At 41.2% G+C, this 25,535-nt stretch overlaps 2 long non-coding RNA genes across 2 annotated transcripts in view; one reads left to right on the top strand and one right to left on the bottom strand.

Moving 5' to 3' along the window:
- Positions 1–23,726, bottom strand: part of LOC123586147 — a 45,052-nt gene extending 21,326 nt beyond the window's left edge. Inside the window, exon 1 of the long non-coding RNA XR_006706627.1 lies at positions 23,417–23,726. This is a non-coding gene — a long non-coding RNA (uncharacterized LOC123586147). The remainder of the gene's footprint in view (positions 1–23,416) is intronic.
- Positions 23,727–24,504: 778 nt separating this feature from the next.
- The window catches only part of LOC123586146, a 38,241-nt gene continuing 37,210 nt past the window's right edge, over positions 24,505–25,535 (top strand). Inside the window, exon 1 of the long non-coding RNA XR_006706626.1 lies at positions 24,505–24,703. This is a non-coding gene — a long non-coding RNA (uncharacterized LOC123586146). The remainder of the gene's footprint in view (positions 24,704–25,535) is intronic.

Below are 25,535 nucleotides of genomic sequence, written 5' to 3'. Positions count from 1 at the left end.
TGAATGAGTTTCCCCAAATGTCTTCATCTTTGATTAAGATAAGCATTGCCCATAGAGAAACAACCTTCCCAAGTTAAGTCATCTATAAACGGAGCTTTAGCAAATCTTCTCTTTATTCTGGAGCTCTGGAGTCCCAGATATCCTGGGACTACTGCCTAACACAGGGTATTCTGAGTGAACATTTTGCAAAATGCCACCAAGCAAGACTAGGTACCCAACACCATTGCCATACACTTTAACAGTGAGAATATGCATACATGCACATATTGGCATGTATACATGCGTATAAAGCAACAAAAACCATCCCTCCCCTTAGAGAGCTACAACAGGATGACAAAAAATAAGTCCTTATTGTACCTTCAAGATAAGACTGACATTTTCCCATGACATCTTCTGAAACCATGATGATCGATATGGCCTTGCTTCCACTAAAACATTTTGTTGAGGGTGGGTAACACAGTAAAGGAAGAAAAGAAACAGTAACAAAGCTTTGGGTCAAAATGATTTCCTTTATCCGGAATTGGTTGCTTTTGAAAAATAACATTAATGCCCAGATATTTTTTCTATACCTCTATTGCACGTCATTTCCATTGTTGTTCCTGGTGAGCCACTTGCCTGAGGAACCATGGAATTTCTGGGACAACAGAGACAACTGTATTTGCTATTTGCAATATGTGTCCAAGGGTATTCTGCCTTCTGACTTCTGACACATTCAAGACTGGTCAGGCTTTATGCTTTTGGGCTAAAATCTGGCATCAAGGATGATTTTATTTTGCTGGGATTATAGTTAGTTGTGAATGTGTCTAGTTAATGAGATCTTTAGGATCAAAATCTATGTTTTATTAATTATTACATCTTAAAATAAACATCTGTGGAACTCAAACTGGACCATTTTCACCATGATCTTCTAACTAGTCTTCAGTTACAAGTGACAGAAAACCTAACCCAAATGGTTTATGCAAAGAGGCAATTTATTGGTTCATAAAATTGATAAGTCTGGTAATAGGATTAGCTTCAAGCATGGCTGAACTCAGGAGCTCGAATGAGTCATCAGAACTTGATTTCTTAGTTTAGTTCTCTTTTCCTTTGTGTTTTGGGCGTTATTGTCTGGCAAATTCTAACCTTTTGAATGCAAGATGGCTCCTGAGTCTTTATATTCCTGCCTTCTCAAATTGAATTACAGCAAAATAGAAGAAGCCTGTTTTCTAGTGTCCCATGAAAAACCTTGAGACTTATTCTAATTGGATAAGTTTAGGACAAATGTTCACCCCTGAATTCTTCCAAATAGCCAGAGATGAGTACGTCCACTAGCTGAAGCCAGGACAACACTCTATACAGAGGTGTCAGGTTATGTGTCAGCAATATGGCACCATTTTCCCTCTTTTATGGTTTCCCCCACCACAGATTTGGAAGCTTCGGAGCTACATTGCCTGCAAGGCTCCAAGTTAGGTCCTGACAGCGAGGGAGAACTAGCCTGAGATTAAAAGCCAAAGGAAATACAAAAGCCATCATTTCTCCCAGGCAGCAACAGGTGGGTGTGTGGGCTTTGGCAGTGGGTGGTTGTGAGATTCTGATGGCTGCTTCCAGGCAGCTTCCTGCAAATCATTAAACTTTGACATGGCAACTAGCTGAGATCATTGCCAGAACTTGTGTGATTGTGGCATTTTTTTATTTCCTGCCCACGAGTGACAGTTTTCCCTGACACTCACTCCCCCCTTCTTTCACTGGTTTCAAAAACCTCTAATTCCTGTATTAAGTCCTTCCTGCTTGAAGTGCCTAGACTGGTTTCCAATTTCTGATACCTCTGTTCAGATGAGCTGAGAGTAGAGCGTTGGTACATCTGCAAACCAAATCCTGACTTGTAAATAGGTGGGAGAATGAGTGGCAAGGAAATGGAAATAAAAGTTCACTCCATTTCCCTTCAGTAGCATAATCCTGAGATTCTAGAAATCATAGGGATTGCTTTTACAAAACACCTCAGTCATATGGATTAAAAAACTATGGTAGTTTCCATTGTTTACCTAATTTGAAAGAGAGATCTCAGCCTGTTTTTCCTGGCCCCTCATAATCATGTCATACTTCTCTTTCTTACCCTAGCATTCACCATCCTTCCACATGTTCTACAGAAGAAAGTAAAGAGACTAGATACTACTCTTGGAACATACCCTAAATTTCCCTGCTTCCATGCCTTCCTTCCTATCATTCTTTCCTTCTAGCCTCTTGGTTTAAGATTTCCACAAACCCCGTATCTTCTTTTTACATGTCCCTCAAACCTCAAATTATCCTTTCAAATCCTCCTCCTTGTCTTTTTCTTCCTCTTCCCATTTGTCACCAGCAAGGTGAACATTTTAAAAGCACTTACCATGTGCCAGACAGCATACTAGCTCTTCACATCCCATAAACTGAGTTAATCCCACGTGATAAGGGCTATTGTTAGCCTCAGCCTATAAGTGAGGAGCTTGAGGATTAGAGAGGTTGTATCCTTGCTGCAAAGTCTGATGACAAGTGGTAAGACTACTACTCAAATCTAGGTCCATAGCTCCTAGTCAGAGAAATTCCCATCTTCCCTGAAGGGCCGTGTAGAACTTATATTCTACCTTGAATATGAAAAAAATTAATGAGTCAGTTTATTTGCCAAGGTATTTTGCCCAAAGGGGGTGATGAGAGGCCCTCAAGCCGCAAGGCTCAATGCTCGGCCACCTGCCACTCCTACCTCGCTATCACTAAGCAGCTTTTGAGACTTTTCATCCGGCTTTGTATCTCCAAAGCACCCATCTCCTCTACACCCAGGCCTCTTCTCCCTCTATGTCCATTGTCCCAGCACCCAATAACTTTCTTCAGATAACCTCACCTGTGCCTGACACATGAATTTTTTATGCCAAATGAATGGAATAGCAGTTTATTATTAACTATTTAACAGACTGCATATCTGAGCTAAATATTGTCAGGTCAATTTGCTGTTTTGATATTTGACCACGGACTTCCTTTCAACATAGTTATCACGTCAGATGCTTGGCTGTAGCCTCCTTAGATCTAAAAATCCAAAGCAAGTTTTAAGAATAGATCAATAATATATTAAGTCTATCTATCAGCTTCACTCTTTTTTTTTAATTTAATTTCTTAAATTTACATCCAAGTTAGTTAGCATATAGTGCAACAATGATTTCAGGAGTAGATTCCTTAATGCCCCTTACCCATTTAACCCACCCCGCCCTCACAAACCCTCCAGTAACCCTCTATTTGTTCTCCATATTTAAGAGTCTCTTATGTTTTGTCCCCCTCCCTGTCTTTATATTATTTTTGTTTCCCTTCCCTTGTGTTCATCTGTTCTGTGTCTTAAAGTCCTCATATGAGCAAAGTCATATGACATTTGTCTTTCTCTGACTGACTAATTTCGCTTAGCGTAATATCCTCGAGTTCCATCCACGTAGCTGCAAATGGCAAGATTTCATTCTTTTTGATTGCCGAGTAAGACTCCATTGTGTAGATATACCACATCTTCTTTATCCATTCATCCATCGATGGACATTTGGGCTCTTTCCATACTTTGGCTATTGTTGATAGTGCTGCTATAAACATGGGGGTGCATGTGTCCCTTCGAAACAGCACACCTGTATCCCATGGATAAATGCCTAGTAGTGCAATTGCTGGGTCGTAGGGTAGTTCTACTTTTAGTTTTTTGAGGAACCTCCACACTGTTTTCCAGAGGGGCTGCACCAGCTTGCATTCCCACCAACAATGCAAAAGAGATCCTCTTTCTCTGCATGCTCGCCAACATCTGTTGTGGCCTGAGTTGTTAATGCTAGCCATTCTGACAGGTGTGAAGTGGTATCTCATTGTGGTTTTGATTTGTATTTCCCTGATGATGAGTGATGTTGAGCATTTTTTATGTGTCAGTTGGCCATCTGGATGTCTTCTTTGGAGAAGTGTCTATTCATGTCTTTTGCCCATTTCTTCACTAGATTATTTGGTTTTGGGTGTTGAGCTTGATATGTTCTTTATAGATTTTAGATACTAACCCTTTATCTGACATGTCATTTGCAAATACCTTCTCCCATTCTGTCGGTTGCCTTTTAGTTTTGCTGATGCTCAATAGTTCACTTTTGCTTTTGTTTGCCTTGCCTCCAGAGACGTGTTGAGTAAGAAGTTGCTGAGGCCAAGATCAAAGAGGTTTTTGCCTACTTTCTCCTTGAGGATTTTGATGCTTTCCTGTCCTACATTGAGGTCTTTCATCCATTTTGAGTTTATTTTTGTGTATGGTGTAAGAAAGTCGTCCAGGTTCATTCTTCTGCATGTCTCTGTCCAGTTTTCCCAGCACCACTTGCTGAAGAGACTGTCTTTATTCCATTGGATACTCTTTCTTGCTTTGTCAAAGATTAGTTGGCCATATGTTTGTGGGTCCATTTCTGGGTTCTCTATTCTGTTGCATTGATCTGAGTGTCTGTTTTTGTTTCATATCAGCTTCACTCTTGTACTGCAATTGATGCCTCGTGGCTTTAAAATGAAGGATATCGGGGCACCTGGGTGGCTCAGTTGGTTAAGCGTCCGACTTCAGCTCAGGTCATGATCTCACAGTTCATGGGTTTGAGCCCCATGTCAGGCTTTGTGCTGACAGCTTGGAGCCTGGAGCTTGCTTCTAATTCTGTGTCTCCCTCTCTCGCTCTCTGCCCCTCCCCTGCTTGCACTCTCTCGCTCTCTCTCAAAAATAAACAATCATTAAAAAAATAAAAAATAAAATAAAATGAATGATATCATTGAGTGTAGTTAATGCAATACAGTGTTATTCCTATAGAGTAGGACCACTAAAATCTATTTGACACTTCTGCCTGGACCTGTGATTTCCCCATGAGAAGTGCATTTTCCAGCCTGCATTGGTAAATTAGAATCTGAGCAGAAGTGATGTGTGCAACACCTGTATCACTTTCTTAAGAAGGGATCTTTGCCCTGCATTTATTTTCTTTATCTTCCCTGAGCTGAAACACAGATGTGCCACCTGCAACCTGATGAGGGCAAGCCATTTACTCCACCCAGGAGAGCCCACTTTGGGGCATTTATATGGTCCCGTAAGAGAGAAAAATAAGCCTCTAGTTTCTTTCAGCCACTTTAATTTCTACCTTCTTTGTTTAGAGATTTGTTTAGAGACTAGGCATCACCGTAACAAACAGTAATCTACATGGGCTTCAAACAAAGCAGAGAATCGTGTTCCCTCAAACTGAAACCCACTGTGATCTCATATAGCAGGAAATATGAGGGTTGATCCTCATTTTTTTTGCAGGTTCTGTATTCAAAAATTTACCTGTTCACTGAAATTTGTGTGTAACCACAAAATCAATACTGTGGCTCTCGGACAACCATTCAAAGACATAAGCGGCATGGAGCAGAATCTGAGTTGTCCAACTTGCACACTTCCCACTGAGGTTGAACAAGGTGATGCTCTGCCTTCTTATTTCAGCTCTCAGCTACAAACAAGTAGCACTCATGGTGTGTGGAGTGCCACTTTTTTCACATTTTGCGCTTTTTAGTGGGAATTCCACTGTTTAAAATTGAAATTAAAATTCTATTGCCTACAAATGTAGTGCTGCAGCATGTGTCTAGTGCTTCTAAGAACAGAAAGGTTGGATGTACCTCACAGAGACAATGCTTCTGTTGGATCGGCTTCCAGTAGACATGGGTCTTGAGCTCAATGTCAATGAATCAACAACATGTATTAAATATATATGTCTTTGAACAGAAACACACATAAACAAAGTTGCAAATGACTGACTGATGAAAAGTTGTAACCAGAGGCTTGAGGGAACCTAACCCTCTATTTCCCCTAAGAGTAATCATTCACTATTCAGTAATTCAGCATTCATGGCTGCTTAGAACCTAACTACCACGAGAAACAAGAACTATGTTTAATAGCCTTGCCCTCTGTATCTGTAGTGATCATGAGATTCCATTCTCAGTGACACTTGCAGGTAAAGGAAAACAAAACCAAAACAAAAAGCTGGTACAAAAAGTACCAGCTTTACTTCTACATGTGGGAGCAAAGGGGAGGGATGCTAATTAACAGCAAATAAAAAACTTGTTTGCCTGCATTATAGACTTTTTTGAGCAGTAAAATTGAGAATATAAATTAGGCACAGCCATCCTACCATCTCCAACATACTCGTGATAGAGAAATATAATCGAGAAGAAACACCAAGAGGCATCTGGCTCAATCCTTTCTTAACTCAGAAGAGGAAAACCAATGCCCAGGTGCCCAGGACCACACCACTGACTAGCTGGTACTAATGCAGAGCAAAAACCCAGGTCTCCCAGCTCCCCCAAAAAAGGTCTGTACAAGGCTTGCTAGCTATGGTCACAGGAAGAGAATGGAGTCTTTTGGTGCAATGAAAGGAAGCAGACAAACTGAGCACTGGAAGGAGGGAAAGTTGGATGGAGAGCCAGGACCATTTGACTCTAAGTTCTTATGTTCCTGACTTGGGCCTTATGTTCCTGGCAGTCAAGCTCTCACCTCCTATTTGAAAGCAAGACAAGAAATACTCCTGGCCATGGCAAGACCCTGAACTAGTGCTGAATCCCTGCATTTGACTGTTTCTTGGCCGATGGGTTTATTTCTCTGCAGCACAAGAGCTGTATTGAGTCAGACGCCTGACCCTGAGCTCTTCTCACCACCCTCTTCTGATCATATAATGTTGGCAGTCATAAGTGGCCTAGTTTTAAGGACCCAAACCTCTTCCTCCAACATTATCACTTGCCCCATCATCATTAAGTACTTATTACATCTAAATAGTAATTTCTTGATTATAAAACATTCTATGGTTTTTTTTTTTTAACTGCTGAAGCATAGTTATTTGATATATAGATTTTTCCAAAATGACTCCCTGTCAGGATGTTTAAGGATACTCATCTCGTGGAAGGAAAAAGATGTGTGTTCCTGAAGATCAAACCAAAGCCTCCCAACAGCATTACCTGTCATGGTAATTACCTGTGGGCCAGGAGGCCTGAGAAGGTAAGTTCCCAGAGGCCAAGAACCTACACACTGAGCACTTGACTACACACAATTGATATCGTGTGGGGATTTTTTTTTTTAATACTAGGCTGTATTGTGACTTCAGCATTCTGAAACAATGTCTGTGCAATGCCAAAAACATCCAGATGGAAGTGGAGAACTCAGCCGCCACCACATGCTTCATCTGCACCGATGTCTTATGGAAACAGCCAGCACAGATCTCTGGGGCCTGGAACAGTTGCTGGGCAAGAAGCCAGAGGGGAGAAATATTGCCAATATATGTTTAAATTAAATTAATTAACATTTATATAACTCTCTACATTGTATAAGGAACTTTTATCAAATATAGTGTCTCATTGAATCAGAACAACCACCTTATAAATTAGCTATTACTATTTGCTGTATTTTACAGATAAAAAAAAATTTAAGCCTCAAAAAAATTTAGAACACACAGTTGCTAAAGAGTGGAGCCATGACTCGAACCCTACCCATGGAGTCTATAATAACGATTGAGGACTTACTACATGCCAAGAGATTCTGACAACAATGAAATCATACACTTGTACCATAATTAATACCTTCTACCTAGCTATGCTGTCAGACAGGGAAGGCAGGCATAAATGTTTCATGTTGCATTATAAACCTGGATTTTATATATCTGGATATCTGTCTATATACATATTGATATCCATATCAATCTATATCCATCTGTAATATACGTGTGTGTATATATACTTTATATTCCTACAAAGTGGCAGGAAACAAAAAAGGAATGCAACAGAAATGGAAGGATAACTTGGATCTATTTGAAATCCAGTGGATTTGTTCTGTGAGGCCCTAATACAGCAAACACAAGCCCAGACAGGTTTCCCATACCTTCTTAGACTATCCACACCTAACAAGGCATATGTTCAGTGAAGACAGACAATAATAATCCAACATGTTTGTACAATTCGCAAGTTGACAACGTGGGGCAAGTTGCCAATTTTGCATTCCTGAAGATTATTCTAAGTAATGGCCCTACTTTGATGGTATTATGCTCCAGAAAGAGACTGCTGGGTTTATTCTTGTTTCTAGAATCACCCAGATCAACACAATTCTGTTTGCACTTTTTTTCACCAATATATTTCTATTCACCTCTCGGTCCTCATCTTGGCCATATGTATCCATGAGAGTTGCTTGATTTTAGGGGCGAAAAATAAAAAAAGAAATGCACAGCAATGCAGCACTGAATTTGGAATCACCAGTTTCTACAGATTGAAAAGAGGAGGACCAAAGGTCCCTTTAGAAAATAAAGGGAAGTGATATCACATGAGAGACAGACACCACAGCCATGTGCAGTGAGTCTCTGGAGTTTCCTTTTGAATAGGAGATAAAAACAGGTGAATGCATGAAGGATGCAGCCATTTACATGGGTCCTAGGCAAATGCAACTTCCTGAAGCCTCATATCACACTCAGATCTCATATTCAGGGCAGACGGGCTTTTCTAGGTCGTTAGTCTCCACAAGTTACACTTCCACCCACTGTGAGATAAGTTTTGATGCCAATCAGATATTCACAGATGTCTACACTCAAACCCCTGCCTGGACTTCCAAATTCTACCTATTCAACAGATTCGGCGGCAGGGGGGCGGGGGGGGGGGGAGCAAGATTGTAAGTTACATCTAAGCAGACAGATTTGGGGATTATTATGCCCTTCCTATGCTGCGAACTATATAACTCAATAAGAACATATGATTCATGCCCTATTTACACAAGCATTGTATTTTCAGTATCCAACGTAACATGAATTATGCATGTTGGGATTTCATAACTTTATATAATGCTGCACATGAAATAGGTGTCCTAGGTCCTTCTTGGAGTTACATCTACAAAAGATTTCAATGGTAAACACTACGATCATCTTTATATACTGTAAAACACAGTGTTTTACATCAGAGGTCAGCAAACTATGGCCAATGAACCAAAGACAGCCTGCAGTTCATTTTTGTGTGGCTCAGGAGCTAAGAATAGTTTTTATAGTTTTAAATAATTGTTTTTAAAAATCCAGAAGAACAAAACAAAAAAGTAAACATAATCAAATAAAACCATACAACAAAAGACCATATCTGGCCTGTAAAGCCAAAAATATTTACTATCCAGTCCTTTACAGAAAAAGTCTGGTAACCTGTTTTAAATGATAAGTTGCAAATAAAACTATTTCATTTATAGGGGAGCCTGCCTGGGTGGCTCAGTCGGTTAAGCGTCCGACTTCGGCTCAGGTCATGATCTCGCAGTTCGTGGGTTCGAGCCCCGTGTTGGGCTCTGGGCTGACAGCTCAGAGCCTGGAGCCTGCTTCGGATTCTGTGTCTCCCTCTCTCTGCCCCTCCCCTGCTCACGCTCTGTCTCTCTCTCTCTCAAAAATAAAGATTAAAAAAATTATTTCATTTATTTACCTTCTTTTATTTAGTTTTTACTGGATTTGATTTGTTTTATTTTACTTATTTGGTTTAATGAGGTATAATAATACTACATAGCTGAGCTTTGATCTCTTGCTTTTGACAGTGGCCGCATGAGGGGCTCTGGAGAGGACTCTGAAGTAGCCCTCCAACATGGTGGCAGACAGGATGCTATTATCAATTAGTGAAGCCTCCATAGATGTAGGAGGCCGAAATGGGGGTATTAATTCCACAAATTGCCCTCCTTGCCTTAGGCGAGATTTTTAAAGCGTAGTTATATTTATATATGCAATTAAATACGCAGGGGTAAGAAACAAATACATTTAACAATGCAAGACTACATAAGCAAAGCCAGCCCTAGCCTGGAATACATCGTGCCACATGTTCACTGCGTGACTGAAATTAGCTTTGCAGAGCTGCATAAATTAAATGCTTGCACCCAGAAAATTCAGGTCATTTTTTTCAATAGGGCATCTCCACAAGTGTGGGTTGTAGCTTAGGTACTCTAGAACCCCAGAGACTCTACATTTGAGCTTTACAATCAAGTGCTTAGATCATTTTAGCAAATATTCATAAATACTGGAGGAGTGTTACAATAGCCAAGGATGGCCTGGCTGGCTGTTTCCTTATAGCAGATTACACATTTCCATGTGCCAACTCTCTTCCTCCACCTATGGAGGAAGGGAAACCAAACTCCAAAGAGGAAGGCCACTTCTAGAGTGTGCAGTTATAGGTGGAGGCCAGTAAATAAATCCCCTTTCACTATGACAAACACATAAGCCAGAAACACAACCTCACTGTCATACTTCAGTTTCAAAAGCACAACATGGTATATTTCTGTGGCATTGCTTCAAAATGTATTACCTCATCAATTCATTTCTGAAAAAGTCAAAATAGTGGAGGCAGTCTATTTTGCCAACATTTTGAATCAAAGCTGTTTTGAGTTCTTCAGGCACCAGAAAGCAGCCTTACTTAATGAGCTGCATCCTCACCCAGCATTGGTGCAGTTTTTGGGTTCAGAACTGAACATAACCTATCTATTCATTTCTTCATTCATTTACCAAATACTAATTAAGAATGGGCTAGCTGTCAGATACTCTATTCAGCTTCTGGAGACACAAAAACAATCAGAACACAGCCCCTGGACTCAAAATCTAGGAGGAGAGGTAGATAAGCAAGCCATTAAGGGGCAGGCTACGTGTTGTGAGGGGAAAAGCTTAAGTTTCTGTAAGAACACATAGGAAGGAGGAGCCCTTAGCCCAGGCCCATGGGGACAGGGAGTCAGGAAAGGCTTTCTGGAGGAATGGAGATCTCTGCTGAACTCTGAAAATCAAGAAATGGAACAACAGGACTTGACTTGTACCAGTACCACGTGTTCTCGGTGCGAAACACATAGGACACTCCAGGTCTCTGGAGAGTAGCAGGAACCACAAGAGGAGCATGACACACATGACATGACTCAGGGTAGGACAGCTATGGAGCAGGGACTGGGCCATGTCTTAATGGCCCAGTCGATTTTACTGCCAATTAACTTAATGGCACACTGTGTTCTCTCCTCAAGAAACCTATTCTTAGGGTTGGGACATAAAGACTGTAGCATAAAGATGTAAAACTAGACTATCACAAGTTCTGGGGAGAGTATATGTTCCAAAGACCTCCCCCCTCCCACATCAGTTTGCTAGGGTGTCCATGATAAAGTATCACACATTTGGTGGCTTAAACAATGGAAATGTCTTATCTCACAGTTCTGAAGGCTAGAAACCCAAAATTGAGATGGTGGCGGGCATGGTCCCTTCTGAGGGCTGTGAGGGAGAATCTGTTCCATGCCTCTGCACTCACTTCTGGTGTTTGCCAACAATCCTTGGCATTCCTTATAGATGTTCTCCTTTGTCTCCACATGACTTTCTCTCTGTACGTGTCTCTTTCTCTTGGCTTGACATTCTTTTTATAAAGACACCAGTCACAGTGGATCAGGGGCCCACCCTACTCCACTATGACTTCATTTTAAGTAATCACATATGCAATGCCCCTATTTCCAAATAAGGTCACAATCTGAGGTACTGGAGGTGAGAACACCCATATATGAATGGGGGGCGGGGTACAATTTGACTCCTAACACCCTCATTTAGGAGAGTAAGGGAACTTCCTTTCTGCCTCTCTCCACAAAGTAGCAGCAACAGTGACAATCCAGTGCCTACAAGTGTAAGGGATGGGGTCCAGACCTCAAAGCTGGGACCTCAGAGTTTCAGGGAACTATAGGGAAAAGGCCAGGATAAGGATAAAAATCTCTGTCTTTCAGCTTCAAGCCCCTAAGTAAACATTTTTTCCTCCTTGGCATTTTACCTGCCCTAGTCAGGAGATCACAAAAAAACATCATGAGGCCCCTCGGAAGTGAGTAGCTTCTCAATGTATCCTGTACCCAGCAATGAGGTCAGGTAGCCCTCCTTCACCATGCAAAGCAGGCTCTTAGCTGTTGTCGGGTCAGGAGGCACAAGGCTGGCCCCTGGAAGCAGAACCTCCAGGCTATGTGAGGATGGGAAAGGAGGACAAAGGAGAAGGAAGAAGAGCGGAGGTCATCCGGTTGTGTCCTGTTTGCGATGCTGGAGCCCACGGCCGAATGTTATTTTAGAATTTGGTGAGTCACAGCGGCACAGCATTGCCTGCCTGCAGCCACCCTCCTACCAGTGGGGGAATTAGGCTAATTATGTCTCCAGGCAGGTATTCCCCTAGTTTTAGGGAAACATAGGCATAAGTACGAAAGTTGCTGTGGAAAGGAAACTGTGGGCCATGACAAGATGGCAGGTTAGCAATGAAGGACTACCCCAAAGGCCTGTGCTCCACAGAGCCCCTGCATGCCCACCTCTGAATGAGCTGTAGAAGCAGGACACAGGAGACCTCAGATGGGGTCACTTAGGAGGCTTGCATGTTACAGCATTGGCTCACCTAATCCCAACCTCCTTATTTAACAGATGGGGAAACTGAGGACTCAACACACAGAGACTTGACTGCAATCCCCCGGTAGGAGAATAACAATAAGGCCTATCACCAAAGTTTCCATTCCAAGCTCTTTTCACAACATCATTCCACCTCAAACTGCTGGCCAGCCTGTATTAGTTCACTATGGCTACCATAAAAAGCACCACAGACCACATAGCTTAAATGCCCAGAACTTTATTTTCTCAAAATTCTGGACACCAAATGTCTGAAATTAAGGTGTCAGTGGAGTTGGTCCCTTCTGGGCCCACTCTCCAAGGCTTGCAGACAGCCTCTTCTCCCTCCGTCTTCACATGGTCTTTCCTCTGTGCCTGCCTATGACCAGATTTCCTCTTCTTATAAAGACACCTATCATACTGGATTAGGGCCCAATGCAATGACCTCACATTTTTATTATTAAAGTTTAAAAAAAATTTAATGCTTCTTTATTTATTTTTGAGTGAGAGAGAGACAGAGCGTGAGCAGTGGGGAGGGGCAGAGAGAAGGAGACACAGAATCCGAAGCAGGCTCCAGGCTCTGAGCTATCAGCACAGAGCCCGAGGTGGGGCTCAAACCCACAAACCACAGGATCATGACTGAGCCAAAGTCAGACACTTAATTTAGACACTTAATTTGGCTCAAGACTGAGCCAAAGTCAGCCATCCAGGCGCTCCACAACGACCGCATTTTAATTTAATTACCTTTTTAAGGTCCTATCTCTGACAACAGTCATGTTCTGAGATACTGGGAGTTAGGGTCTCAACATATGAACTTGGAGGTGGACACAATTCAACTTGTAACACTCCACCAGAGCCTTTCTCCCAGGAGTTCCCGCTCCATAACTAGCCCTGCTGGTGCCACATGACCCTGCCCCTGACAAAAGCTGACGGGACCAGGGCCACTGAGCTCCTGGTTCCATCTCCTAAATGTGTTTATTGTGACAGCTCTGCCAGTGGAGACAATGGGCTGGACTAATTCAGGCTCTTTGGGGCAGTCTGAGCTCAAGACATGGGGAGAAACAGAGCAAGATCCTAGTGAGGCAAAAGCGAAAGGAGCAGGCACAGAGAAGTAAGCCTACAAAAAGGTGAGCTCTAGGGGAGAACCACATCTCCTGCCACTGATAAAGAGAAAACAACAACAACAACTCTGGACACCAGAACCAGGCTGGACTCTAGATGAACTTCCAATAAATTGGTAAGGTCTCCAAGCTGTGCTTGAGTTTTGAAGCTGCCGGCACATGATATTCCTTATTTCGAGGGGTAACGACATTAAAAGCAATCAACAAGTCAACATAACCAATACCTGAAACACCATGGTAAACCAAAAGAATCCTACCTTTTTTTCTTCTTTGCCTAGGAATGCATGTTACCTACAGATGAGAAAGAAAGAAAGAAAGAAAGAAAGAAAGAAAGAAAGAAAGAAAGAAAGAAAGAGAGAGAGAGAGAGAAAGCAAAAACAAAACCCTGAACATATGTTTTCTTTTTTTCTCAGAGATTGTGGAAATCATCAAGGGTTGAAGCATAGCTGAAATGGTCCTTAAAACAAGAATAAATGGAAAGCAAGAGCCTGGGGCAACAGTTTACACAATGGCCTCACAGTAGGGGACTACATTCTTTCTATTGGTGTCCTGAGTTGTGTGTAAGATAAATCTGATTTCAAATGTAATGGAAAGAAGAAGGAATGGTGAATCCATTAAAACAAACTTACCAGGAATGTCCTCACAGTTATATTCCTCACTGCCCTTTTGAGAACATTTCAAGACCGAGAAATTTCAAGAGTCTTATGGCATTTATCTCATTTTTTCTCGGTCACCCCTTTACACAGCAGTTTGACCCTTTTCATGATAGGTTTTTAAGCACTTAAGATTCCACCCTTTGCTATTACATTGGAAAGAAGGATTTTTTTTTTAACTTTTTAATATTTTTCCTTTTGTTTATTTGTTTATTTATTTATTTTTGAGAAAGAGAGCAGGGGGGAGCCAGAGAGAGACAGAGAGAAAGAATCTTAAGCAGGCTCCATGCTCAGTCTGATGTGGGGCTCAATCTCATGACCCTGAGATCATAACCTGAGCCGAAATCAAGAGTTGGATGCTTAACTGACTGAGCCACCCAGATGGCCCAATATATTTTTCCCTTTTAGATTAAGCTCCCTGTTTCTTTGGCTATATCTGTTATTCCACTCTAAACTTACTTCAATTTGTCTTTATCTTTCCAATAGCCACGATCCCCAAAACACTACAAGATTTCAGAGTCATTAGTTGCAAGCCCCCGTGGGGCAGAAATTAAGCTCCTGATTTTTGTTCTATTTTCCCACTGTGTCTGTGCAGCCCCCCTCACACAGGAGGCAGAAGACAAATGTTCCCTGACTCATCCTTTCATTCGGGCTGTTTCTCCCCCAGGACAGTGGGAGTGTTCACATACCTCACAAGCAAAGACTAAAATTCGGGACCTTTCTTACCTTCTAAATAACGGTTACATCATATTTTTGTAATATTCCCCTGCTGACCTGAAGCCAATTTACTTCTCATGCCTGTGTTTCTCCATCAGCTCTGGAAAAAATCCAGATATGTAACATAAACTCTTCTCTGACCCTAAATTTGCTTGATTGCCAATGGAAGGATTGGAAGCTGGTCGGAAAAGGCATCTTAACCTTGGCACTATTTCCTCCAGCAACTTAGACACTCCTTTTTAAAATTAACAGTTTCTTGCCATAAGATGCCCAGAAGGTTTCAGTAGCAAAACCACACTGACAATAGCTGCAGGGTTAGCTAAGCAAATACATACTGTATCTCCTATGGGAAGGGGAAGAAGTCTGTGTGGATTAAAAAAAAAAAAAAAGAAAAGGTGACTTTTTCTAATCATGCCTAAGTATCCCTTTTTTGTAAAACAGTTGAGCTGTTAACTTCTATGCTAAGGCACGTATGCACTTTGGAAAGGTAATTTGAAAGCGAGTTGAGCCATGACAAATAGGGACAGCTGGCCTAATTGAATCATTTGATCTAAGACAGCTCAACTTGGTTATCCTCACTGCAGCCCACACTGATATTAGCGAGTGAATCATTAGCCATGAAATCATGTCGACTTTCCCGACTGCAGCATTCTTGACATGACAGCGATCGCAGTCTGCCTTTCATTATAGCCCCAGTAAGTTCTTTCTTCTGTCAGGAAAACAACAAAGCAGCTTGGAAAACTTTTAGGCTCGGCTTCAGAAAGTCATTTGCTCCAACATGCCACATAGAGCATTTCAAAGAAAGACAGGGCGTGAGTTAGCTACAGGAGCAAGCTAGGTGCACCTAAGCAAGTTCAGCCAGGCTGGACGCCCTGAAGCCTCTCCAGCATCCATACCTGCAGGTAAAAGGCAAGAGCAGCTTTCTTTTGTAAGCACCAGTTTATGGTCACTTGGGAAAGTGGACTTTAAATGGAGTAATGATAAATACTATAACACTTGACCTACAGACATCCCTAATGGGAGTCTTCATGTAGAGAGGACATTCCTGTCATCTTTAATTTAGTTTTTGCAAAAGGAAGGAAAGGGGCAAGTCCCTCTTTTCACTCTATTTGTCAAAGGTGGTGAGGCATCTAAAAGGGCTCAAATGGAGGGACCAGTCCACTGAAATGTGGAACAAATCTTGGGTCTTCCCAGCACTCAAGCTGTATCTCTCTAACTTGCCCCCTCACAACTAGACTCCTTCTTAGGTCCTCCTCTCAAGACTGCACCTGAGGGTGCATTGGCCTCAATTCCAACCACAGGCAGAGACTGGGACAAAGGCTTGTGAAGATCCAGAGGGGTGAGACAAAGGAGAGAAAGCCAACACAGGATGCATCAGCCTTTGCTGCGAGCAACTCTGCTTGATCCTCTGGAGCCTTCTGAGAGGTCTGTGAAAGGCACTTCAGAACTGCCTGCAAGGGGAGGAAAGGAGGAAGCACTTACTTGCTCCTGCTCCCTGTTGCAAAGATGACCCCACAGAAATTAACTCCTTGCACTCCCAGGTTACACACGTGTGAGCTATGAGCGCTTTCCTTGGCTGTCGCCCACGAAGCATCAGCAACATCCAGTACAGCCAACCAAAGCACCATCCAGCTGCAGCTCCACAAGCCTTGCAAAAGTCTGCCTAAAACTGGCCTATCAGCTTAAGAGGTGGGCCAATGAGACTTTGAAGAAACTGTATTGATAAGAATTATCAGAAACAGAAGTGTAGCTCAGACGCAGCTCATGGCAGGTAAAATGTAGACAAATTGATACATTCAAAGATCTACAAGCAGTGTCCGGATGGCTGAGTGGTCTAAGGCACCAGACTCAAAGATCTACCAAAAAAGTCTGAGTAAACAGTGACATTTGCAGATAACTTTGATGCTGAAAATGACATTAGATTTAGAATGGAATACCAAGACCAAGAAACAACTGATATGGCTTACTTTTACAGCTGTCTAAACAGTAGGTGAATCCAAAAGGCAATGGCAGAAATTTTGTAAAATGAATACTGAGTTGGAAAGCACCCCACACTGTAGGTGTTCATGTACATGTAATGGGTACAATAATCAATCTGAATCACAAAACTTCAGAGACAGAAAGCAACTTGGAAATCATGTCCTCAAACCTTCTTTTATTACAGGAAAGAAAATCAAGCAACTTCAGCAGCAAATACACTGCTAGGTGGTGGCAGAGTAGATTCCTGAACTTAGACCTTGCTCGCTCCACTTGCCTGTGAACTTGGCCTTTGAGATCAGTTTTACCATCTCGTGGCACACCAAAGAGTGACTGGACATCTAGAGTGGGCCATTTTGTAAACCCTACCCCCAAAATATTTTCATAGTAACTGTAACATGAAACAAATAAAGATAACAGCCAGAAAAGAACTGAAGACAATTAAACAAATTTTAATGTACTACATAAATGTAATTTTGCCAGGAAAAAAAATTTTAATTTTAATTAAAATAAATATAGTACAAAAAAAGGAAAAAAGCACAACTATTTATTCAATGGTTTTAAAAACATTTCTAATGTTTATTTATTTTTGAGAGACAGAGCGTGAGTGGCAGAGGGGCAGAGAGAGAGGGAGACACAGAATCTGAAGCAGGCACCAGGCTCTGAGCTGTCAGCACAGAGCCCGACATGGGGCTTGAACTCATGAACCATGAGATCATGACCTGAGCAGAAGTCAGATGCTTAACCGACTGAGCCACCCAGGTGCCCCTCAATGGTTTTTAAATATTCCTAACAGTTTTAACTTTGATCCATTGGCTACAGTTTCATATAATAATATTTTATGAAAATCACTGTTCAGTAGGTAATTTATAAATTTTAATGAAATTAAAATATCTGGGATGCCTGGCTGGCTCAGGCATAAGAGCATGTGACTCTTGACCATAGGGTTGTGAGTTTGAGTTCCACGTTGGGTGTAGAGATTACAAAAAATAATAATAATAAACTAAAAAAATAAATAAATAATATAATGTCTGTAAAAGGTACAATGTAAGAATTATTAAACAGTGCCACTTACATAACTTTTTATTTTCTTGATTTTTTAAATAACTTTAAAGTAATTAATTTTAAAATATTTTAATTTAAAATGCATATTCAGATTCAGTTAAATATTTCATGCAAGCTAAATTTGTCTTTATCAACAAAAACCTATGCTTGCCATTTGCACTCAGTTTTACTCTTTTAAATTGTAAATACCAATAAAAACACCAAATTGTTTTTAGATGATAGAATTGGAGAAACGCAAGTTTTTTTCTATATCTTGACAATCACTTCACTATTATTTATTTCTAATCTACTGTTTAAACTCAGGAATATGTCAAACCCTGGGGACCCACATACCTTCTATACCCACAGCAAGCTGGGACAACTCTGAACCAAAGGAACATTTGCCTGAGATGAACACGTATATAGATGACTCCACATGTTTTGCAGTAAACTACATAACCAGAAATTCTTTAAAAAAATTTTTTTAATGTTTCTTTATTATTGAAAGACACAGACAGAGCATGAGCATGGGAGGGGCAGAGAGAGGAGGAGACACAGAATCTGAAGCAGGCTTCAGGCTCCAAGCTGTCAGCACAGAGCCCGATGCGGGGCTCGAACTCATAAACCCCGAGATCATGACCTGCCTGAGCCGAAGTCAGATGCTTAACGGACTGAGCCACCCAGGCGCCCCAGAATTCTTTAAATTAAGTTTCGTGTAGAATACTGCTTATTAAAGGATAAGTAATAGCAATATACTAATTTAATTATTATTTAAATTCAACAGTAATCTCAACAATTGTTAGAACTCAGATCATAAGTTTTTTTTCAGAGAGTATTTTGTCACTGACATTTAGAATTGCTGGCAAATGGTGACAATAAAAATACCAGCTTTTGGTCAGTTTTATAACTGTTCTTGAATCTGTACAGATGAGTCACCCCTTACTGTGTGCCCTGAATGACCACTCTGTATTGTAAGCGCAGTTTTTGCGCAATGTTCTTGACGAGAATGACGACAGGTTGGCTCTGGTTTAAGAGCACAGGATCCAGTCGAGTACACGCCAGGAGTCTGTTGTCAGGACAGCCCCTTTGTCCTTTCCTGCAGTCTCTCTTCTTTGTACCCATGTTCTGAGATCATGATAGAGCTTTATTTCCCTGTCATCCATTTCTGAGCTTTCACTTTAGCCACTTTTTCTATCAAAAAATTTCTTCCATAAAGGGTTTTGATCCTTCAGCATGTTCACAATGTAAAGACAAAGATAAAGAAGACAACCAGGACTTAAGACTTCAGTATTCAGGGCTTCTGGGTGGCTCAGTCGGCTAAGCGTTTGACTTCGGCTCAGGTCATCATCTTGCAGTTCGTGGGTTCGAGTCCCACACTGGGCTCTGTGTTGACAGATCGGAGCCTGGAGCCTGCTTCAGATTCTGTGTCTCCCTCTCTCTCTACCCCTCCCCCACTTGTGCTCTGTCTCTCAAAAATAAATAAATGTAGAAAAAAAAAAGACTTCAGCATATAAACCATGACTTTTTAAAAATCCCATGCATGCACATATGTGTAGAAACTACACTTCAATGTTGCAGAGCACTGCTCATGTTTAAAAATTAATTAGATTTAATCAGGTCAACTCAACCATGTCCATCAAGTAATGGACTAGGTGAGGCATAGCAAAATAATACTTTCTAATGATTAAAGTACCTGCGAATACATGAGGAATCCAAGAAACAGAGAGGATAAAAGATTCCCCTATAGTCACACAGCAATCAGTTGTAGACTCAGTTTCCTCATCCCCTGCTAGATCCTTTTCAACTTAAAAGCCATGTTCCCTACACACATTACCTACAATCCAGAGTGGGAAATACCATTGCAATACATGAAGCTATTCAAACACGTAACAGTGTGTGGTCAAAGGCTACAGTGAGATCCCTGGAAATCTAGGGAGGTAAAACCTGGCTGGAGATATCTCAAGAAAGGGCCAGTAAAGAAGATGAGGCTTGAGTTGGCCTTAGAAGCTCTTCAAGTTGAAAGAACATGGAAGAAGAATGGGTTGCTCCAATGGGTTGTCAGCAAAGACAGAGGAACTCCAGCATATGAGTGAACCATGGCCAGCAAGCAAGTCACCTCACCCCTTTGAGCCCATTTTATTCCACCTTAAATGAGGAAGGGGTGCAGTTATAATGGTATGGAAAAGTGTTATTCACCAGAATTCCTCATGAGATGAGCCTGTATTTCTTAGAAAGAAATCCTTTGATAAGCAAGAACAGACTCACATACCAAAGACATTCCATTAACTGCTATGTGTAAAATAAAAAGAATTTATGTATTTTTCCTTTTTCTTGAGAGAGAGACAGAGATACAGAGACAGAGAGAGAGAAGGAACAGGGGAGGGGCAGAGAGGCAGGGAGACACAGAATCTGAAGCAGGCTCCAGGCTCTGAGCTGTCAGCACAGAGCCTGATGCACGTTCAAACCCATGAACGGTGAGATCATGAACCGAGCCGAAGTTGGATGCTTAACTGATTGTGCCACCCAGGCACCTCTGTATTTTTTTTTTCCTGAAATGAAAAGGGTAGGAAAGTGAGAAGAAGAAAAAAGAGGGAGAAGGTCAACACGATAGAATGTGGTTATGGGACATAATGTGACCGACCCCTTTCTAATGACCTCTCAAAAGTTCATCAAAGCATACCAAAAAATTATGAAGCGCTAAGTGTGATGGGATTTCTTATAGAAACTGGCAGGTGATAGAGTTCTGCCCAAGGGGTCATGGGTAGAAAAAGACGTAGCATCAAGGATGTGGGAGTCAATTGGCTTCTATGCTACACTCTGTGAGTCGTCCGTATTCACCATCTAGGGCTGCCATAACAAATTACCACAAACTGAGTAGCTAAAACCAACAGAAATTTATTCTTTCACAGTTTTGGGAGCTAGACGTACAAAATCAAGGTACTAGCAGGGCCATGCTGCTTCTGGTAAGAAGAATCTTTCTTGCCTCTTCCTGCTTCTGGTAATGACAATTAATTCTTGGCTTTCATTGGCTTATAAATGCCTGATTCTAATCCCTGGCTCTGAAATCACATGGCCTGCTTTCCTGTGTGTCTCTAGAGGTCTCCAACTCTCTTTGCCCTTATAAGAACACCAGTCATTGAATTTAGGGCCCATTCTAATCCAGTATGACCTCATCTTAACTGCATCTTAACTGCAGCATTTCAGCTGAAAGACCCTATTTCCAAATAAGATCACATTTCCAGGTACCACGGTTAGAATTTCAAAGTATCATTTTGAAGGACACAGTCAACCCACAATAGACCCAGATATATCCCTGAATACTTTGTATGTGCTTTACTACGAGAAGCTCAAAATAGCTGTATAATTGGCTCATTAACTGAGCCTTCGGCTTCTCTTTGCTGGCCCAGAACAGTGGATCTGTGGAGAGCTGAAGGACAGATTTGATGGATCCTTACAATTTACCTATTCTGACAGTATTTAGAGAAGCATTAATTTCAGGTGATAGTTTTCAAGGAAGATTCATCTGTATGTGGGCACATAATGAATAGGCAAATAGTGCTTGGCCTTGCCTTAGAACTTTCCAGATATCTCTCTGGGCACATAGCATACAGGAAGGCTTTTCCGCTCCGTTTCACTTCTTGCCTTTCTTTCTCCCATACCCACGTGGTTGAGGTCAGCTCATCCCAAGTATAGTTGGTACATTAGTATTAATGCTATAAAACCATTACCTCATTATTATACAATTATGAATGATGGCAAAGTTGATCATAGTTTTATTTATCAGCTGTAATTATTACAGATCCTAATCAAAGCCTTTCATAAACTCCAAATTTAATATATTGTCTGGTGGCTTTAGGTCATATGCCTTTCTCCTTGACCTTAAAATTCTTCCAATGTCCCTCTTCTGGCCTTGGGAGAGTCTGATGAATTTTAAATGGTCTTAGATGGCTTGTCTATTCTCCCACATTGCCTTCCACCACTATTACTAATACTCTTTACATATCCACCACTCTTGTCCACTTCTATTTAAACCAGCCTAGATGCCCTTATTTGGCATTCCTTTGTACTCCTGTAACTTGGTGTTTCAGCCTGTGCCATTAACCTAATCACACACTCACATTAACTGGCTTGTCAACCTCTTGAAGGCCCTTGTTCTTCTCTGCATATTTTATAACATTTAGCACTGTGTCTAACATGTGGTAACTGCTCAAAAAGTCTGCGTATCATTAAACTGAAATTGGGAGGATTATTTTCCATCTTTTTAGGCCTGTGCTCTCCTGAATCTCAACATTCTAAAGGCAGTGAAGTTCACAAAAAAGACATACATTTTATGTCTGGCTTATTTAGATGCATAAGTATAGCATCCTATTCATCTCAAAAGAAGAAAGTATGGGGGTGCGTGGGTGGCTCAATCGGTTAAGCATCCGACCCTTGATTTTGGCTCTGGCCATGATCTCATGGTTTGGTTCATGAGTTTGAGAACACTGCCAGAAGATGCTGTCTATGAACCTGAATTGACCAGAATCTTGATCTTGGACTCTCCAGCCTCCAGAACTGTAAGCATTAAATTTCTACTGAAACAGTAGAAAGCTAACCCGTGGTAATTTGTTAGAGCCAAATGGACTAAGATACAAGGAGAGCAATAAGGCTTCCAAACAAGCCCCTTTAAATGCCATGTCACTAATCAAAAGTTAGAAGTAATGGAATCCTTGGCAATGGGTTCAGTTGCTTGCAAATTTGTGGTTTTGTTTCCATTTTCCAAAATGCAAGTATCTCTCTGATTTTCCAGGGTTAATTGAACAATTTGGAAGAGAATATGCCCACCTTTTCAAAGACGTCCAATGTTTTCCCCCAAATATTTCCATTCTTTATTCTTCCCTGATTTACACATCATTTTCTCCTGAACAGAGAGCATGCTGTGTGCCAGCTGGACCTGGACTGCAGTAGGTTTGTTTCCAAAGAAGGTTCATGTCCAGAGCACTGATAAAAGACCAAAGAAATTTGACCAGAATTAGGTTTTTAAGGAATAGTTGGAGTAAAACAGTCCAAATCTGGATTTTCATCATTATATACTGGGAGGTGGAAAAATTGTTTTAAGGGTCAACTGCAACTATCCCATACCTACAAATTTGTTGCCACCTAGAATTTCTATACCTCACATCTTTACCTACTACAATTACAAGAGAGAGAGAGAGAGAGAGAGAGAGAGAGAGAGAAAGGAGAAAGAAAGAAAGAAAGAAAGAAAGAAAGAAAGAAAGAAAGAAAGAAAGAAAAAGAAAGAGTTAATTTGCAATAATCTGTTTTAAATAAGACTGAGTAGTTCTAGTCAATCTTCACAGCATGTTATTATAAACATCACTAATGCTTTGTGATTAATAATGTAAGAATTTACCCTCAGTCAACAACACAAAATACTCCAGGCATTGTCAGTGAGTCACTTTTAAGTTATCTGCTACCCAGGTCCTATTAAAAATCCTGCTGTTAAAAGTTACATAAACAGGCAAACAAAAAATCATCTCAAGGTTACACAGCAGCTTACCTCCTCTTACTTTATCCTTCAACCTCTGTGAATTATATTTAAGTCGCTCATAGACTTGCTTTCCCTGAGCTGCAGTTTTACAAGAAGGGAAATCCATCCGTGCATCTGTTATGAAAATCATGCTGAGGTGAAGAACATTGTCTGTTGTCATGTGTCGCTTCTCTGCCTATACAGTAGTCCCTCCTTATCCATGGTTTTGCTTTCTGAGGTTTTAGTCTCTCGCGGTTAACCGCAGTCTGGAAGCAGATGGTCTTCCTGACATAACAGAAAGTCACAACAGCCTCACACGATGTCACAGTGCCTACCTAGATCATTTACCTCACTTCATCTCATCATGCAGGCATTTTATCATCTCACATCATCACAGGAAGAAGGTTGAGTACAGCACCATATAATATTTTAAGAGAGAGACCACATTCAAATAACTTTTATTATATCATATTGTTATAATTGTTCTGTTTTATTATTAGTTACTGCTATTGATCTCTTACTCTGCCTAACTTAAAAATTAAACATTACTATAAGTATGAATGCATAGGAAAAAAAAAAACATAGAACAATATGTACTTTCTACAGTTTCAGGCATCCACTGGGAGGGTCTTGGACTGTATCCCCTGAGGCTCCTAAGTGGGGGCCACAGTATTCTCCCATTAGCGATTTGCTTCAGAATTCAAGGGAAAGAAAAGCTTTGTTTCAGGTGAGGAAGTGGACTGGCCACTGTACTGAGAAGTCGAACTCCAGTGTTGATCTTTGTTGGCGGACAGCTTTTAAGCCTCTCCCATCTCCCTCTGTCCCTTGTGCCCATATTTGAACAAGCTGATAACAAAGCCCCTTCTTTGGTGCCTGTGGGAGATGCAGACCACCACAAGCACTCAGGAACCTTCATCCAGGCTCAACCCCTAACAATAAAAACTCAAACCAGGCCCCTGCCCTCACTCACCAGCCATTTCAGTCTGCTTGAGAGGAGGCCCCTGCTCTCCACTACACCTCAGTGATGTAAGTAACAAATCATTTCAGACTCTCATGGATTGTATGTGGTGTCATCAGTCTCAACATCCCAAACAGATTTCTGGTGGGGGGGCGGGAGGGTCCCTCCTGCTTTGGCAGCATGACCATAACAACTACCCTCTTTCTGAAGTGAGAACTAGATAATATACATCTCCTTTTTGATCTTGACCAATATAAATACCAAGTAATTATGGCAGACTAGTGTGCTATACATCTGTGGACCCCTCCAAGGCAGGCAGATGAGCATCTCATGGTTTGGACTTGACCTCCGAGACCCAGGTAGGAGCCCCATCTTTGTGCCTTCCTGGAACCCAATACAAGGGAGTATTTACCAGCCTGACTCTCCACTGGGCTGGAGACTCTGCAGGGCAGTTCTTTGCCCATGGTGTTCATCACAGTAGTCCCAGCAGGTAGCACAGGGTAGGCACTGAGCAAATACTTGATCAATCAACGACTGAAAGAATGAAGTTTAGGTAGAGAAGCAATTTGCAAGAAAGCAGGGCAAACATTAGTAAGTGTCACAGGAAAAATAAAAAGGCTTCTTCTGTGGCTTCAAAAATGAGAACTACCCAGCAGAAATCCTAACCTACAGCATTCTGCCACACTGAGCTGCAAGTGTGGCATCTAATTGCTCAGGCCCTACGCCACGACAGCCACCTGCATTGAAATACTAGCACAAATCACAATTTACTTCCCAAAAGTTAAACTTCATTAAATATTAGTTTAATTTAATGTTTTCCAGATTAATTTAAGATTAATTTATAGCCACACATTTGCACAGCCCAAGCAGTATCTCTCCTTTCTGTCATTTCTATCATCTTACAGACAGTAGGAAAAGGGAAAATGTATGGTTAAGAAGTGCCGTGATAGAGTAAGTAGGGGGAGATTTAATTAAACTATTACATATCTTTTCCTCGAATGTGGGGAAAAAAACATAAATTTGCCAGTGAGTACAGTAGCATGCATATCAGGAAGCCTGATAAACAAAAACTTTGCAGATAGGAAAAGTGGTTCTTACAAAATGACTTGGGCTCAAAATCTGACATTGTATTTAACCCTATGTTCTCTTCCTAAGTCTAAAATTGTATATTAATGCCAATTTATTCTTTGT

The sequence above is a fragment of the Leopardus geoffroyi genome, chromosome C3, assembly GCF_018350155.1.
Source record: "Leopardus geoffroyi isolate Oge1 chromosome C3, O.geoffroyi_Oge1_pat1.0, whole genome shotgun sequence".
In the NCBI taxonomy this organism is placed as follows: domain Eukaryota; kingdom Metazoa; phylum Chordata; class Mammalia; order Carnivora; family Felidae; genus Leopardus; species Leopardus geoffroyi.
Note: the sequence above shows the minus strand (reverse complement) of the source record. Positions and strands in the feature narration are given on the sequence as shown.